Source organism: Henckelia pumila, chromosome 1 (assembly GCF_033568475.1).
Source record: "Henckelia pumila isolate YLH828 chromosome 1, ASM3356847v2, whole genome shotgun sequence".
Classification (NCBI taxonomy): Eukaryota; Viridiplantae; Streptophyta; class Magnoliopsida; order Lamiales; family Gesneriaceae; genus Henckelia; species Henckelia pumila.
In genome coordinates this window covers 141,407,004-141,421,468 of record NC_133120.1, presented here as the reverse complement: position 1 = coordinate 141,421,468, position 14,465 = coordinate 141,407,004, and positions in this window count along the sequence as shown.

The window sequence follows — 14,465 nt, the reverse complement described above, 5'->3', positions numbered from 1 at the left end:
CTTCCAAAGCAACCACCATGTTTTTACCTCATGTCCAATAAGGGCCCAATAATATGACGCCGTTTAATGTGACATGTCAAGATGACCCATCAATATTAAGTTGTGATGGACGGTCGCCATGTGAATCCCCAATAATATGAGCCGGACCGTGCCCGCGGGTAGCATCTCATACATTGATCGTTGATGGAAGGTAGGAACATTTAAACAATATTTAAATTTCCTTTTGTTTATCTTAATATCAATTTTAAATCATATTTAAAATGAGGGATTTTTAATTTTGAAAATTGTCTCATCATGCAATATTTCTATGCTTGCGGGATTCATACAATTTAGTCTAAACATGCATACAATAATAATATCATATATTATTTAAAGGATGATCGATCCCAATCACTAATCGACCCGTGGTTGTCAATCACGAGTCTAAGTCCAATCCTAGGTGATATGCAAGTATGCAATGCAATCCTATTACATTGAGCTTCCAATTTACATTTCTTCGGTCTTTATTGTCTGCTGGACCCACCTTTGTCTTCAAATCTTTATCTCCCACTACGTCTAATAAATTTACAATAAATTTCGATGACAAGTAGGGGATACATATTTAAGGGTGAGAACGGGCCATAAACCAGACCCACTTTTTATTACAAATGACAATTCAAATTGGGCCATAAACCAAGCCCATTAATAAAACCCAACAATAATATAACCAAATGTAAAAAACCTAACATACACCTATAATATTGGTCATGGCAATCGATCATCCTTTTATCCAATAATTAATTCAACAATTAAATAATTGGATAACATGCAATGCCATCATAATTATAAAGATAAAATCAAATTTTATCTTATCCTTTCATAAGATCATATCTTATCATCAATTGTACCAAAATAATTAATTTTATAAAATCTAATTTAACGGATAAAATTTATAAATTTTCCAAAAATTCAAATTTATCCAAAAATCAATTTTAAAAATTTCGGACTCAAACAATTTGATCCGATGCCTCGTGGACCAATCAAAAACAATTTTCGATCGGACCAAAAACTAAAATTTCTAAAATTTCAAAAAATCCAAAAAATCAAAATTTTAAATTTTCGGACTGCCCGGGACATTCCTGGGCAGCCCCGCCTCCACGTGGGACAGGCTGCCCACGTGGAGGTGGGCAGCTCGTCGCTGCCCCGGGCAGCGACAGTGACGCTCGCTGCCCGATTGCCCTTGTTTCCCTTCAAATTTAATTTTAAAAATTTTTCGTTTTGTTTCAAAAATCGAGGCTAAAAATTTTGTACAATCGATTAATTTTAATCGTTTGATCAAAGTTTACGACCTGGCTCTGATACCACTGTTGGAACATGCGTTCTCTGATCACACAGATGTGATACCCGGAGCAGCGGAAGTTTAAAAATTTTATTTTCGATATGGAACGATTCCATATCGTGGGTATCAAATCCAAACGATTAAAATCTTGCAAGTAAAAATATAAATTCACAATTAAATATTTTTACCTCTTCAAGCTAGGGCTTGATTATGGACTCTAACAGAATTTAATCTGCTCTTCTTGTAAATCCCGGAAACCGATGGCTTGCTCGATCAATCTCCGGAATTAGGTCCACGAACAAAAAAACTAAAACCTTCTGATTGATTGCACTAGAAATCAATCAGATGTTTATCGAAGAGAATAAACAGATTTGATCTGTCAATTCAGAATGTAATTTTCACAAAAATCACAGCCTGAATTATCTCAAAAAGGAGAAGAGAATTTCGAAAATTCCCTTAGAATATTATAAGTGATTTTCGAAAATTTCAAGGATGGAATGCATGCAATTTTCAAACACTACACCTATATTTATGGATAATTTCTAGACTAGATTAAGTTATAATTATATTAGGACTCTAACTCCTTAGGGCCCATAATCCATAACTTAAGCCCAACAAGCCAAGCCTGTTATTATAGAAATTAATATAAAATTCATCATGACTCCGATTGATAAACTGATTTCACCAATGTGCACAGAAACCATTTCTGCATCTTTTAAAGTCAAGATAATTTTTCTGAATCCGAATTCAGTGATTTCCAAAAATGCCCATCCATATGTCATTTTAGGAAATTCCACTCCCTTTAGTTAAGAAGTCCAACTTCTCTTTCATTAAATTTAACTCTTTAAATTTAACTATCTCAACGGGGTTTAGTAATCCATTACTTGTGTGACCCTCAATGGTTCAGGGATACAGCTAGCCGTGGGCTCACAACTCCTCGTGACTCGAAACAACAATTTTTGACTTACCCATCGAATCATGGTAAGAGCGCCTAGCAACATCGTCCCATGATTCCCTAGGTATCACTGATAGTGAACCAGTAGATTTTGGTTAGCGTACAGTACGGTCCCTTCATCCATATATCCCGATCGAATCAACAACTATTGGTGCATCGAGAGTCGTTCGAGATTCGATAACTATGAAATGCATCTTGAAGATCAAATAGTGACATCGCATGTGCTACTAGGAAACCGAGTAACCTAAAACACATCATGTACTCTGGCCAGAGATTCGTCATACTAATATCTCCTCAGATCGCATAGGATATCCACACTCGCAAGTATGTGGTGAATCCTTGACAACAAAGCATCGACTCCTATATGTGTCGTAACTGTACCCAATCCCGACACCTGATGACCCCAATAGAGTCGGTAAAGGAATCAAAGTACAGTACTATCATATAGAGTCTCAATGATGTTTCAAGTAGTAAGAACTAATGGTGTACAACCAAAACCGCGGACTTATCCACTCAAATAATAATAACCACTTGGAAAGTTCTGAAAGAGTGGGTGCCCGGTGAGCCAACTTGTGGCTAAGGGCTTTTATGACTCTATGTATAAATAATCTTTTGTTTAATATAATTTACACTTTTATAATGGCATTTACTTTATCTTTTATCATATTATTATGTTGTGACATACTATAAGATGTTTAGATGAATACCTTGAATATACTATAGTGTATGTAAGATGTGGTGGCACATGGGGATGACTATCATGAAACACATCTTATAGTCACTGTATATTCTAAACAGTTCCTAGTCGATTGAGCCGTCCGTTAATAAGGATAAGGATCGCTCAATATTGAGACTAGCATTTGCGATGCCGAGTACCACGTTTCATTGGTATGGAACATAGAGATGTTCAAAGCATGCAAATGGATATTCATACGATGAATGATCGAACTACCCTATCCGGACTTTCCAAGTGGTTATCACTTATCGAGTGGATAAAGTCCGCGGTTTTGGTTGTACACCATTAGTCCTTACTACTTGAAACATCATTGAGACTCTATATGCTAGTACTGTACTTTGACTCGTTTACCAACTCTATTGGGGTCATCAGGTGTCGGGATTGGGTACAGTTACGACACATATAGGAGTCGATGCTTTGTTGTCAAGGATTCACCACATACTTGCAAGTGTGGATATCCTATGCAATCTGAGGAGATATTAGTGTGACGAATCTCTGGCCAGAGTACATGATGTGTTTTAAGAAATGGTTTCTTAGTAGCACATGCGATGTCACTATTTGATCTTCAAGATGTATTGCATAGTTATCGAATCTCGAACGACTCTCGATTTACCAATGGTTGTTGATTCGATCGGGATATATGGATGAAGGGACCGTACTGTACGCTAACCAAAATCTATTGGTTCTTGTAGGCACTATCAGTGATACCTAGGGAATCATGGGGCGATGTTGCTAGGAGCTCTTACCATGATTCGATGGGCAAGTCGGAAATTGTTGTTCCGAGTCACAAGGAGTTGTGAGCCCACGGCTAGCTGTATCCCTGAACCATTGAGGGTCACACAAGTAATGGATTTTTAATTCCCGTTGAGATAGTTAAATTTAAAGAGTTAAATTTAATGAACAAAGAAGTGGGACTTCTTATTTAAGAGTAGAGGGAGTAAGATTTCATAAAATGACATAGGGATGGACATTTTTGGAAATCACTGAATTCGGATTCAGAAAATTTATCTTGACTTTAAAAGGCGCAGAAATGGTTTCTGTGCACATTGGTGAAATTGGTTTATCAATCTGAGTCACGATGCATTTTATATTAATTTCTGAACATGCGGGCTTTGCTTGTCAGGCTTGAACTTATGACTAATGGGCCCTAAGCTGTTAGCAGCCCACATTATAAATAAGTTATTGCAGTACAGAAATTACACAACAGAGGCTCACAATTTTCGAAAGCCCTAGCTGTGTGTTTTTAAAAGTGGCCGCCCCCCCTTCTCCTCTCTCTGCTCGAAAAATTCCAGCCTGTGAATTTCGAATTTGCAGTCTGGTTTAACGGATCAAATTCGTTAATTCTCTTCGTAGAAACTTCTGATAGATTTTTTGTTGGAGAACCCGGCGATCAGATCAATTAGGATTGATACCCGGTGCAGCGGAAGTTTAAAATTTTTATATGGAACGATTCCATAATGGGTATCAACCTTACGATTAAATTGTGTGTGTAAAAATTAAATAACGATTATAAAATTTTTACCTTCAATCTCGAATCGAGATTTTGGACACCAACAGATTTCTCTGCTCTTGTTGTATATCCCTGAAACTGATGGACGAACTGTTCTTCAATCAGGTCCACGAACGGATATTTAATCCCTCTGATAGATTGCACTAGAAAATCTATCAGAAGTTTCTACGAAGAGAATTAACAAATTTGATCCGTTAAACCAGACTGTAATTCAAAATCACAGGCTGGATTTTACCGAGTAGAGAGGGAGGGGGGGCGGCCACTATTGATAGAAAATACTTAGGTTTTCGAAAATTGTGACCTGTTGTATATATTTTCTGTACTGCAATAACTTATTTATAATGTAGGCCACTAACAGCTTAGGGCCCATTAGTCATAAGTTCAAGCCCGACAAGCAAAGCCCGCATGTTCAGAAATTAATATAAAATTCATCGTGACTCCGATTGATAAACCGATTTCACCAATGTGCACAGAAACCATTTCTGCACCTTTTAAAGTCAAGATAAATTTTTCTGAATCTGAATTCAGTGATTTCCAAAAATGCCCATCCCTATGTCATTTTAGAAAATCTTACTCCTCTACTCATAATTAAGAAGTCCAACTTCTTTGTTCATTAAATTTAGCTCTTTAAATTTAACTATCTCAACGGGGATTAAAAATCCATTACACTGTGTGACCCTCAATGGTTCAGGGATACAGCTAGCCGTGGGCTCACAACTCCTTGTGACTCGAAACAACAATTTCCGACTTGCCCATCGAATCATGGTAAGAGCGTCTAGCAACATCGCCCCATGATTCCCTAGGTATCACTGATAGTGCCTACAAGAACCAATAGATTTTGGTTAGCGTACAGTACGGTCCCTTCATCCATATATCCCGATCGAATCAACAACCATTGGTATATCGAGAGTCGTTCGAGATTCGATAACTATGCAATACATCTTGAAGATCAAATAGTGACATCGCATGTGCTACTAAGAAACCATTTCTTAAATCACATCATGTACTCTGGCCAGAGATTCGTCACACTAATATCTCCTCAGATCGCATAGGATATCCACACTCGCAAGTATGTGGTGAATCCTTGACAACAAAGCATCGACTCCTATATGTGTTGTAACTGTACCCAATCCCGACACCTGATGACCCCAATAGAGTCGGTAAACGAGTCAAAGCACAGTACTAGCATATAGAGTCTCAATGATGTTTCAAGTAGTAAGGACTAATGGTGTACAACCAAAACCGCGGACTATATCCACTCGATAAGTGATAACCACTTGGAAAGTCCGGATAGGGTAGTTCGATCATTCATCGTATGAATATCCATTTGCATGCTTCGAACATCTCTATGTTCCTTACCAATGAAACGTGGTACTCTGCATCGCAAATGCTAGTTTCAAACTCGAGCGATCCTTATCCTTATTATCGGACGGCTCAATCGACTAGGAACAGTTTAGAATATACAGTGACTATAAGATGTGTTTCATGATAGACATCCCCATGTTCTACCACATCTTACATACACTATAGTATATTCAAGGTCTTTATCAAAACAACAATAGTATATCACAATATAACAATATGAAGAAAGATAAAGTCATTGCCTTTAATAAAAGTGTAAATAATATTAAACAAAAGATTGTTTACACAAAGAGTCATCAAAGCCCTTAGCCACAAGTTGGCTCACCGGGCACCCACTCTTTCAATCTTCCACTTGCCCTATATCCAACTAGTCATACTACGTAGACCCATTGCTTCGCGATGTTTGTCAAATAATGGTCCTGGCAAGGGCTTAGTAAGTGGATCAGCGATATTGTCTGCAGAGGCCACTCTTTCGACAGCGATGTCTCCTCTTTCCACAATCTCCCGGATAATGTGGTATTTTCTTCAGTACGTGTTTGGATCTTTGATGAGACCTTGGTTCCTTTGCCTGAGCAACGGCACCCGTGTTGTCACAGTACACCGGGACTGGACCAACAACTTCAGGAATGACGCCCAACTCTTGGACGAAATTCCTCATCCAAACGGCCTCTTTAGCAGCAGCTGATGCTGCAATGTATTCTGCTTCAGTGGTGGAATCCGCTGTGGTGTCCTGCTTGGAACTCTTCCAAGAGACAGCACCGCCATTGAGCATGAACACAAATCCAGAGGTTGACTTCGAGTCATCCACGTCACTTTGGAAGCTAGAGTCGGTATAGCCTTCCAATTTTAGTTCTCTTCCTCCATATACCATGAACATATTCTTAGTCCTTCGTAAGTACTTAAGAATGTCCTTCACGGCTTTCCAATGCATTTGACCGGGATTAGCTTGATATCTGCTCGTGACACTCAGAGCAAATGCTACATCCGGTCTGGTAGATATCATCCCATACATGATACTACCTATGGCTGACGCATATGGTACATGTGTCATTTTCTCTATCTCTTCATCAGCCTTGGGACACATAGACTTGGATAGAGAAACTCCATGACACATGGGTAGATGTCCTCTCTTGGACCCATCCATTGAAAACCGTTTCAATATGGTGTCGATGTAGGTTGATTGAGTGAGTCCTATCATTCTCTTAGATCTATCTCTATAGATCTGTATCCCAAGAATATAGGGTGCCTCACCCAAATCCTTCATCGAGAATCTACCTGATAACCATATCTTTGTTGACTGCAACATCCCTACATCATTCCCAATGAGTAGGATGTCATCAACATAAAGTACTAAGAATGTCACAGCATCCTTAACTACTTTCTTGTACACGCATGGTTCCTCCGGATTCTTGATGAAACCAAAATCTTTTATTGTTTCATTAAATTTCTGGTTCCAACTTCTTGATGCTTGTTTTAGACCATAAATTGATCTCTGAAGCTTGCATACCTTATGCTCGCTTCCCATGGATGTGAACCCCTCAGGCTGCTTCATATAGATTTCTTCCTTAATGTCTCCATTAAGAAAAGCAGTCTTCACATCCATTTGTCATATCTCATAGTCATACCAAGCAGCTATGGCAATAAGGATTCTTATGGACTTGAACATTGCAACTGGTGAAAAGGTTTGATCATAGTCAACTCCTTGTCTTTGAGTATAACCTTTCGCCACCAATCGTGCCTTGTAGGTCAATACCTTACCATCAGGCCGAAGCTTTCTCTTGTAGATTCATTTACACCCTATTGAAACAATTCCATCGGGAGGATCTACTAAAGACCAAACTTGGTTTGTATGCATCGAATCTATTTCCGACTGCATAGCTTCAAGCCATAAATTTGAATCCGCATCAGAAATTGCTTCCTTGAAGTTTCTTGGATCACATCCAATGTCGGGTTCATCTTGATCCCCTTCAAGAAGAAGACCATATCGAATAGGAGGTCTAGAAGTCCTCTCGGATCTTCTAGGTATAGGCGTGTCCATCAATGGTTCCTGAGGTGTATGATCATTATTTTGTATTTCGGGTTCTTCTTGAATTTCTTCGAGTTCCATCATCTCGCCTTTCTTATCCAATAAGAACTCCTTCTCCAAGAAGGTGGCATTCCTTGAAACAAACACTTTTGTTTCAGTAGGATGATAGAAATAATATCCGATTGAATTCTTCGGATACCCTACAAAATAACATAAGCTGGATCGACTATCCAACTTATCTCCCACTGTCCGCTTCACGTAAGCAGGACATCCCCAAATCCTCAAGTACGAATACTTAGGAGATTTGCCATTCCATAACTCGTATGGTGTTTTGTCCACTGCTTTAGTGTGGACGTTGTTCAACAACAATACCGCCGTTTCAAGCGCATAGCCCCAAAACGAAGGTGGAAGCTCAGTGAAGCTCATCATGGATCGAACCATGTCCAACAAAGTTCGATTACGACGCTCCGATACACCATTAAGCTGTGGTGTCATAGGAGGAGTCCACTGAGAGAGAATCCCATTCTCTTTTAGATAGTCCAAAAACTCGGTACTCAAGTATTCTCCACCTCGATCCGATCGAAGTGCTTTAATACTTTTACCTAGCTTGTTTTCTACTTCAGCCTTGAATTCTTTGAACTTTTCAAATGCTTCAGACTTATATTTCATTAAATATAAATACCCATACCTCGAATAATCATCAGTAAAGGTAATGAAGTAGGTGTGGCCATATTGAGTACCAACTCTAAATGGACCACAAACATCTCTATGGATCAAATCCAACAGATTTTGACTACGCTCAGGTTTCCCCTTAAAAGGAGATTTAGTCATTTTTCCTTTCAGGCAGGATTCACAAGTAGGTAGAGAGTTAATATCAGACATATCAAACATGCCCTCTCCCACTAGCTTGTTCATCCTCCTTGAGGAAATATGACCTAGCCTAGCGTGCCAAAGGTTTGCCGGGTTTTGGCTATCGATTTTCCTTTTGTTTGTTGTTGCCGGTTTATCAACATAATTTATTGGAACGTCTTTTAGTTTTAAGTTGTATAGATCGTTTTCAAGTTGTCCATTTCCAATCAAACATTCATTCTTGTAAATATTGCAAATCCCATTCACAAAATTGCAAGAATAACCATCTCTATCAAGCATAGAAACAGAAATAATGTTTTTAATCAAATCCGAAACAAATAAAACATCTCTTAAAAGTAACTTAAAACCGTTTTGCAAAATTAAATAAACATCTCCCACGGCTTTAGCTTCAACTCTGGAACCATTTCCGAGCCTCAGCTGGGTCTCACCCATTCTAAGCCTGCGACTTCTTGTCATCACCTGCAAATCATTGCAAATATGAGATCCACATCCGGTATCCAATACCCAAGAATTAGTATTAAGTGAAACATTTATTTCAATATAGAACATACCCTTCGCAGTTCGCAACTGCTCTAGATATTCCTTGCAGTTACGCTTCCAATGACCGGGCTTCTTGCAGTAATGGCAAACATCCTTGGATTTTTCCATGTTTGAAGCCTTTGTCTTGTACTTCTTCTCGGGTTCGATTTTCTTGGGTGGGGCAGAACGTTTCTTGCCCTTTGTACTTGGCCCCTTCTTAGCAGAAGAAGAGGAGCCCACCAAGAAAGCCGGTTTATCCTTCTTTAATGTGGATTCATATGTCACAAGCATATTGACCATCTCTTCAAGGGAGGCCTCTATCTTGTTCATGTTGAAATTCACCACAAATCCGTCAAACGAAGAAGGAAGAGACAGAAGTAGTAAATCCACGTTGAGTTCATGCTCCAACAACAAATCAAGGGTTACCAACTTCTGCATGAGCCAAATCACTCGTACCCCATGATCACGGACCGAAGTCCCTTCACGCATGCGACACGTCATTAGCTCCTTTACAGTAGCGAACCTTTCAGCCCTCGATTGAGCCCCAAAAAGTTCCTTGAGTTGAACGTGAATGTCAGCAGCATTCACGGTGTCCTCAAATCGCCTCTGGAGTTCATCAGACATCGAGGCTTGCATATAGCATTTGGTCTTGATATCATGGTCCCACCATGTATCAAGTTTGGCTAACTCTTCCGGACTTACGTCAGCTGGTGCTTCCTTCGGAGGAGATTTTTCTAACACGTAGAGCATCTTCTCCGAAGTCAAGACAATCTTCAACTTACGGAACCATTCCGTATAGTTTGCGCCAGTCAACTTATTTTGTTCGAGGATCGAGAAAAGTGGATTACGCGAATTCATCTTATGAAATACTGAAAAGAAACAGACAAATATCAGTGATTGTTTAAGCAATTTACTAAGACATAAAATAGGCGATATTTATTTTATGAATCTCACTCCCACTATTTTAACGATTTCACTACCCTCTAATGAAAACGGAAAACTGTTTTCATTAGTGAGAACATGGAGTCCAATTGATAATCTATGGTCCCGAATAATATCAGCCAACCATAATTTTCAAAAGGTAGAGCCCAATTGCTTCCAAAGCAACCTCCACGTTTTTACCTCATGTCCAATAAGGGACCAATAATATGACGCCGTTTATTGTGACATGTCAAGATGACCCATCAATATTAAGTTGTGATGGACGGTCGCCATGTGGATCCCCCAATAATATGAGCCGATCCCATGGGAGTTCCACCCAACTTACAACATGTGTCGATCCAATGTACAGCTTTCCGACGAACGGGCCCCCCCAATAATATGAGCCGGACCGTATCCGCGGGTAGCATCTCATACATTGATCGTTGATGGAAGGTAGGAACATTTAAACAAATTTAAATTTCCTTTATTTATCTTGATATCAATTTTAAATCATATTTAAAATGAGGGATTTTTAATTATGAAAATTTTTCTCATCATTTTTAAATTTTGTATGCTTGCCGGATTCACACAATTATGTCTAAAACATGCATACAACTATAATATCACATATTATATAGGATGATCGATTCCATTTCTAATCGACCCGTGGTTGCCAATCACGAGTCTTAGTCCAATCCTAGGTAATATGCAGTATGCAATGCAATCCTATTACATTTGCTTCCAATTTACATTTCTTCTGTCTTTATTGTTTGCTGGGCCCACCTCCATCTTCAAATCTTGATCTCCCACTAAACCTAATGTATTTACAATAAATAACAATGACAAGTAGGGGATACATTTTTAAGGGGTGGGAACGGGCCATAAACCAAGCCCACTTTTATTACATATGACAATTCATATTGGGCCATAAACCAGGCCCATTAATAAATCCAACAACAATAAAAACAAATGTAAATTCCTAACATACACCTACAAAATTGGTCATGGCAATCGATCATCCTTATCCAATAACATTTAATTCAAAATTAATTTATTGGATAACATGCAATGGCAATTTAAATTTAAAAGGATAAAATCATATTTCATATATAAAATCTCATTTTACATACAAAATCATATTTTATCTTTTTATCAAATAAAATCATATTTTATCTATAAAATCCAATTTTATACATAAAATCATATTTTACTCAATATATCCATAAGATCATATCTTATCATCAATTGTACCAAAATTAATTAATTTCAAAATTCAATTTAACGGATAAAATATTTAAATTTTCCAAAAATTCAAATTTATCCAAAAATCAATTTTAAAATTTCGGACTCGAACAATTCGATCCGACGCCTCGTGGACCAATCAAAAACAATTTTCGATCGGACCAAAAATAGAATTTTAACATATTAAAATTTAATTTAAAAATTAAAAAAAAAATAATTTTTCCCGCGGGCCGCCCGGGACATTCCCGGGCAGCGACGATCGCTGCCCCTGCCCCGGGCAGCGATCCAATCGCTGCCCGGGTTTTTGCCCGAATTTTTTTTTTTTTATTTTTAAATATTTATTTTGTTTCAAAAACCGAGGCTTAAGAAATTTTTTTTTTGTACAATCGATTAATTTAATCGCTTGATCTGAGCAACCTGGCTCTGATACCACTGTTGGAGAACCCGGCGATCAGATCAATTAGGATTGATACCCGGTGCAGCGGAAGTTTAAAATTTTTATATGGAACGATTCCATAATGGGTATCAACCTTACGATTAAATTGTGTGTGTAAAAATTAAATAACGATTATAAAATTTTTACCTTCAATCTCGAATCGAGATTTTGGACACCAACAGATTTTTCTGCTCTTGTTGTATATCCCTGGAACTGATGGACGAACTGTTCTTCAATCAGGTCCACGAACGGATATTTAATCCCTCTGATAGATTGACTAGAAAATCTATCAGAAGTTTCTACGAAGAGAATTAACGAATTTGATCCGTTAAACCAGACTGTAATTCAAAATCACAGGCTGGATTTTACCGAGTAGAGAGGGAGGGGGGGCGGCCACTATTGATAGAAAATACTTAGGTTTTCGAAAATTGTGACCTGTTGTATATATTTTCTGTACTGCAATAACTTATTTATAATGTAGGCCACTAACAGCTTAGGGCCCATTAGTCATAAGTTCAAGCCCGACAAGCAAAGCCCGCATGTTCAGAAATTAATATAAAATTCATCGTGACTCCGATTGATAAACCGATTTCACCAATGTGCACAGAAACCATTTCTGCACCTTTTAAAGTCAAGATAAATTTTTCTGAATCCGAATTCAGTGATTTCCAAAAATGCCCATCCCTATGTCATTTTAGGAAATCTTACTCCTCTACTCATAATTAAGAAGTCCAACTTCTTTTTTCATTAAATTTAACTCTTTAAATTTAACTATCTCAACGGGGATTAAAAATCCATTACACTGTGTGACCCTCAATGGTTCAGGGATACAGCTAGCCGTGGGCTCACAACTCCTTGTGACTCGGAACAACAATTTCCGACTTGCCCATCGAATCATGGTAAGAGCGTCTAGCAACATCGCCCCATGATTCCCTAGGTATCACTGATAGTGCCTACAAGAACCAATAGATTTTGGTTAGCGTACAGTACGGTCCCTTCATCCAAATATCCCGATCGAATCAACAACCATTGGTATATCGAGAGTCGTTCGAGATTCGATAACTATGCAATACATCTTGAAGATCAAATAGTGACATCGCATGTGCTACTAAGAAACCATTTCTTAAATCACATCATGTACTCTGGCCAGAGATTCGTCACACTAATATCTCCTCAGATCGCATAGGATATCCACACTCGCAAGTATGTGGTGAATCCTTGACAACAAAGCATCGACTCCTATATGTGTTGTAACTGTACCCAATCCCGACACCTGATGACCCAATAGAGTCGGTAAACGAGTCAAAGCACAGTACTAGCATATAGAGTCTCAATGATGTTTCAAGTAGTAAGGACTAATGGTGTACAACCAAAACCGCGGACTATATCCACTCGATAAGTGATAACCACTTGGAAAGTCCGGATAGGGTAGTTCGATCATTCATCGTATGAATATCCATTTGCATGCTTCGAACATCTCTATGTTCCTTACCAATGAAACGTGGTACTCTGCATCGCAAATGCTAGTCTCAAACTCGAGCGATCCTTATCCTTATTATCGGACGGCTCAATCGACTAGGAACAATTTAGAATATACAGTGACTATAAGATGTGTTTCATGATAGACATCCCCATGTTCTACCACATCTTACATACACTATAGTATATTCAAGGTCTTTATCAAAACAACAATAGTATATCACAATATAACAATATGAAGAAAGATAAAGTCATTGCCATTAATAAAAGTGTAAATAATATTAAACAAAAGATTGTTTACACAAAGAGTCATCAAAGCCCTTAGCCACAAGTTGGCTCACCGGGCACCCACTCTTTCATTTTCTAGTGCAATCTATCAGAGGGATTCGAATTCTGTTCGTGGACCTGATTGAAGAATTGTTCGTCCATCAGTTCCTGGGATATACAACAAGAGCAGAGTTATCTGTTGGTGTCCATAATCTCGTTTCGAGATTCAAGGTAAAAATTTAATTGTTATTTAATTTTTACACGCACAATTTAATCGTAAAGTTTTGATACCCATGATATGGAATCGTTCCATATAAAATTTTAAAACTTCCGCTGCACCGGGTATCAATTCTGATTGATTTGAACACCGTTTTCCAACAGTGGTATCAGAGCCAGGTTCCTCAGATCAAGCGATTAAATTAATCGATTGTACAAAATTTTTAAGCCTTGGTTTTTTTGAAACAAAAGGATTTTAAAAATTTAAAATTAATGGGCAAACCCGGGGCAGCGAGTCCATCGCTGCCCAGGGCAGCGACCAAGGGGCAGCGACGGGCTGCCAGGCCCGAGCCCCCTTTGGGGCGCGGGCTGCCCGGGATCGTCCCGGGCGGCCCGGGAAAATTAATTTTTATTTTTAATTAAAATTTTAATATGTTAAAATTCTATTTTTGGTCCGATCAAAAATTGTTTTTGATTGGTCCACGAGGCGTCGGATCGAATTGTTCGAGTCCGAAAATTTTAAAATTGATTTTTGGATAAATTTGAATTTTTGGAAAATTTATAGATTTTATCCGTTAAATTAGATTTTATGAAATTAATTATTTTTG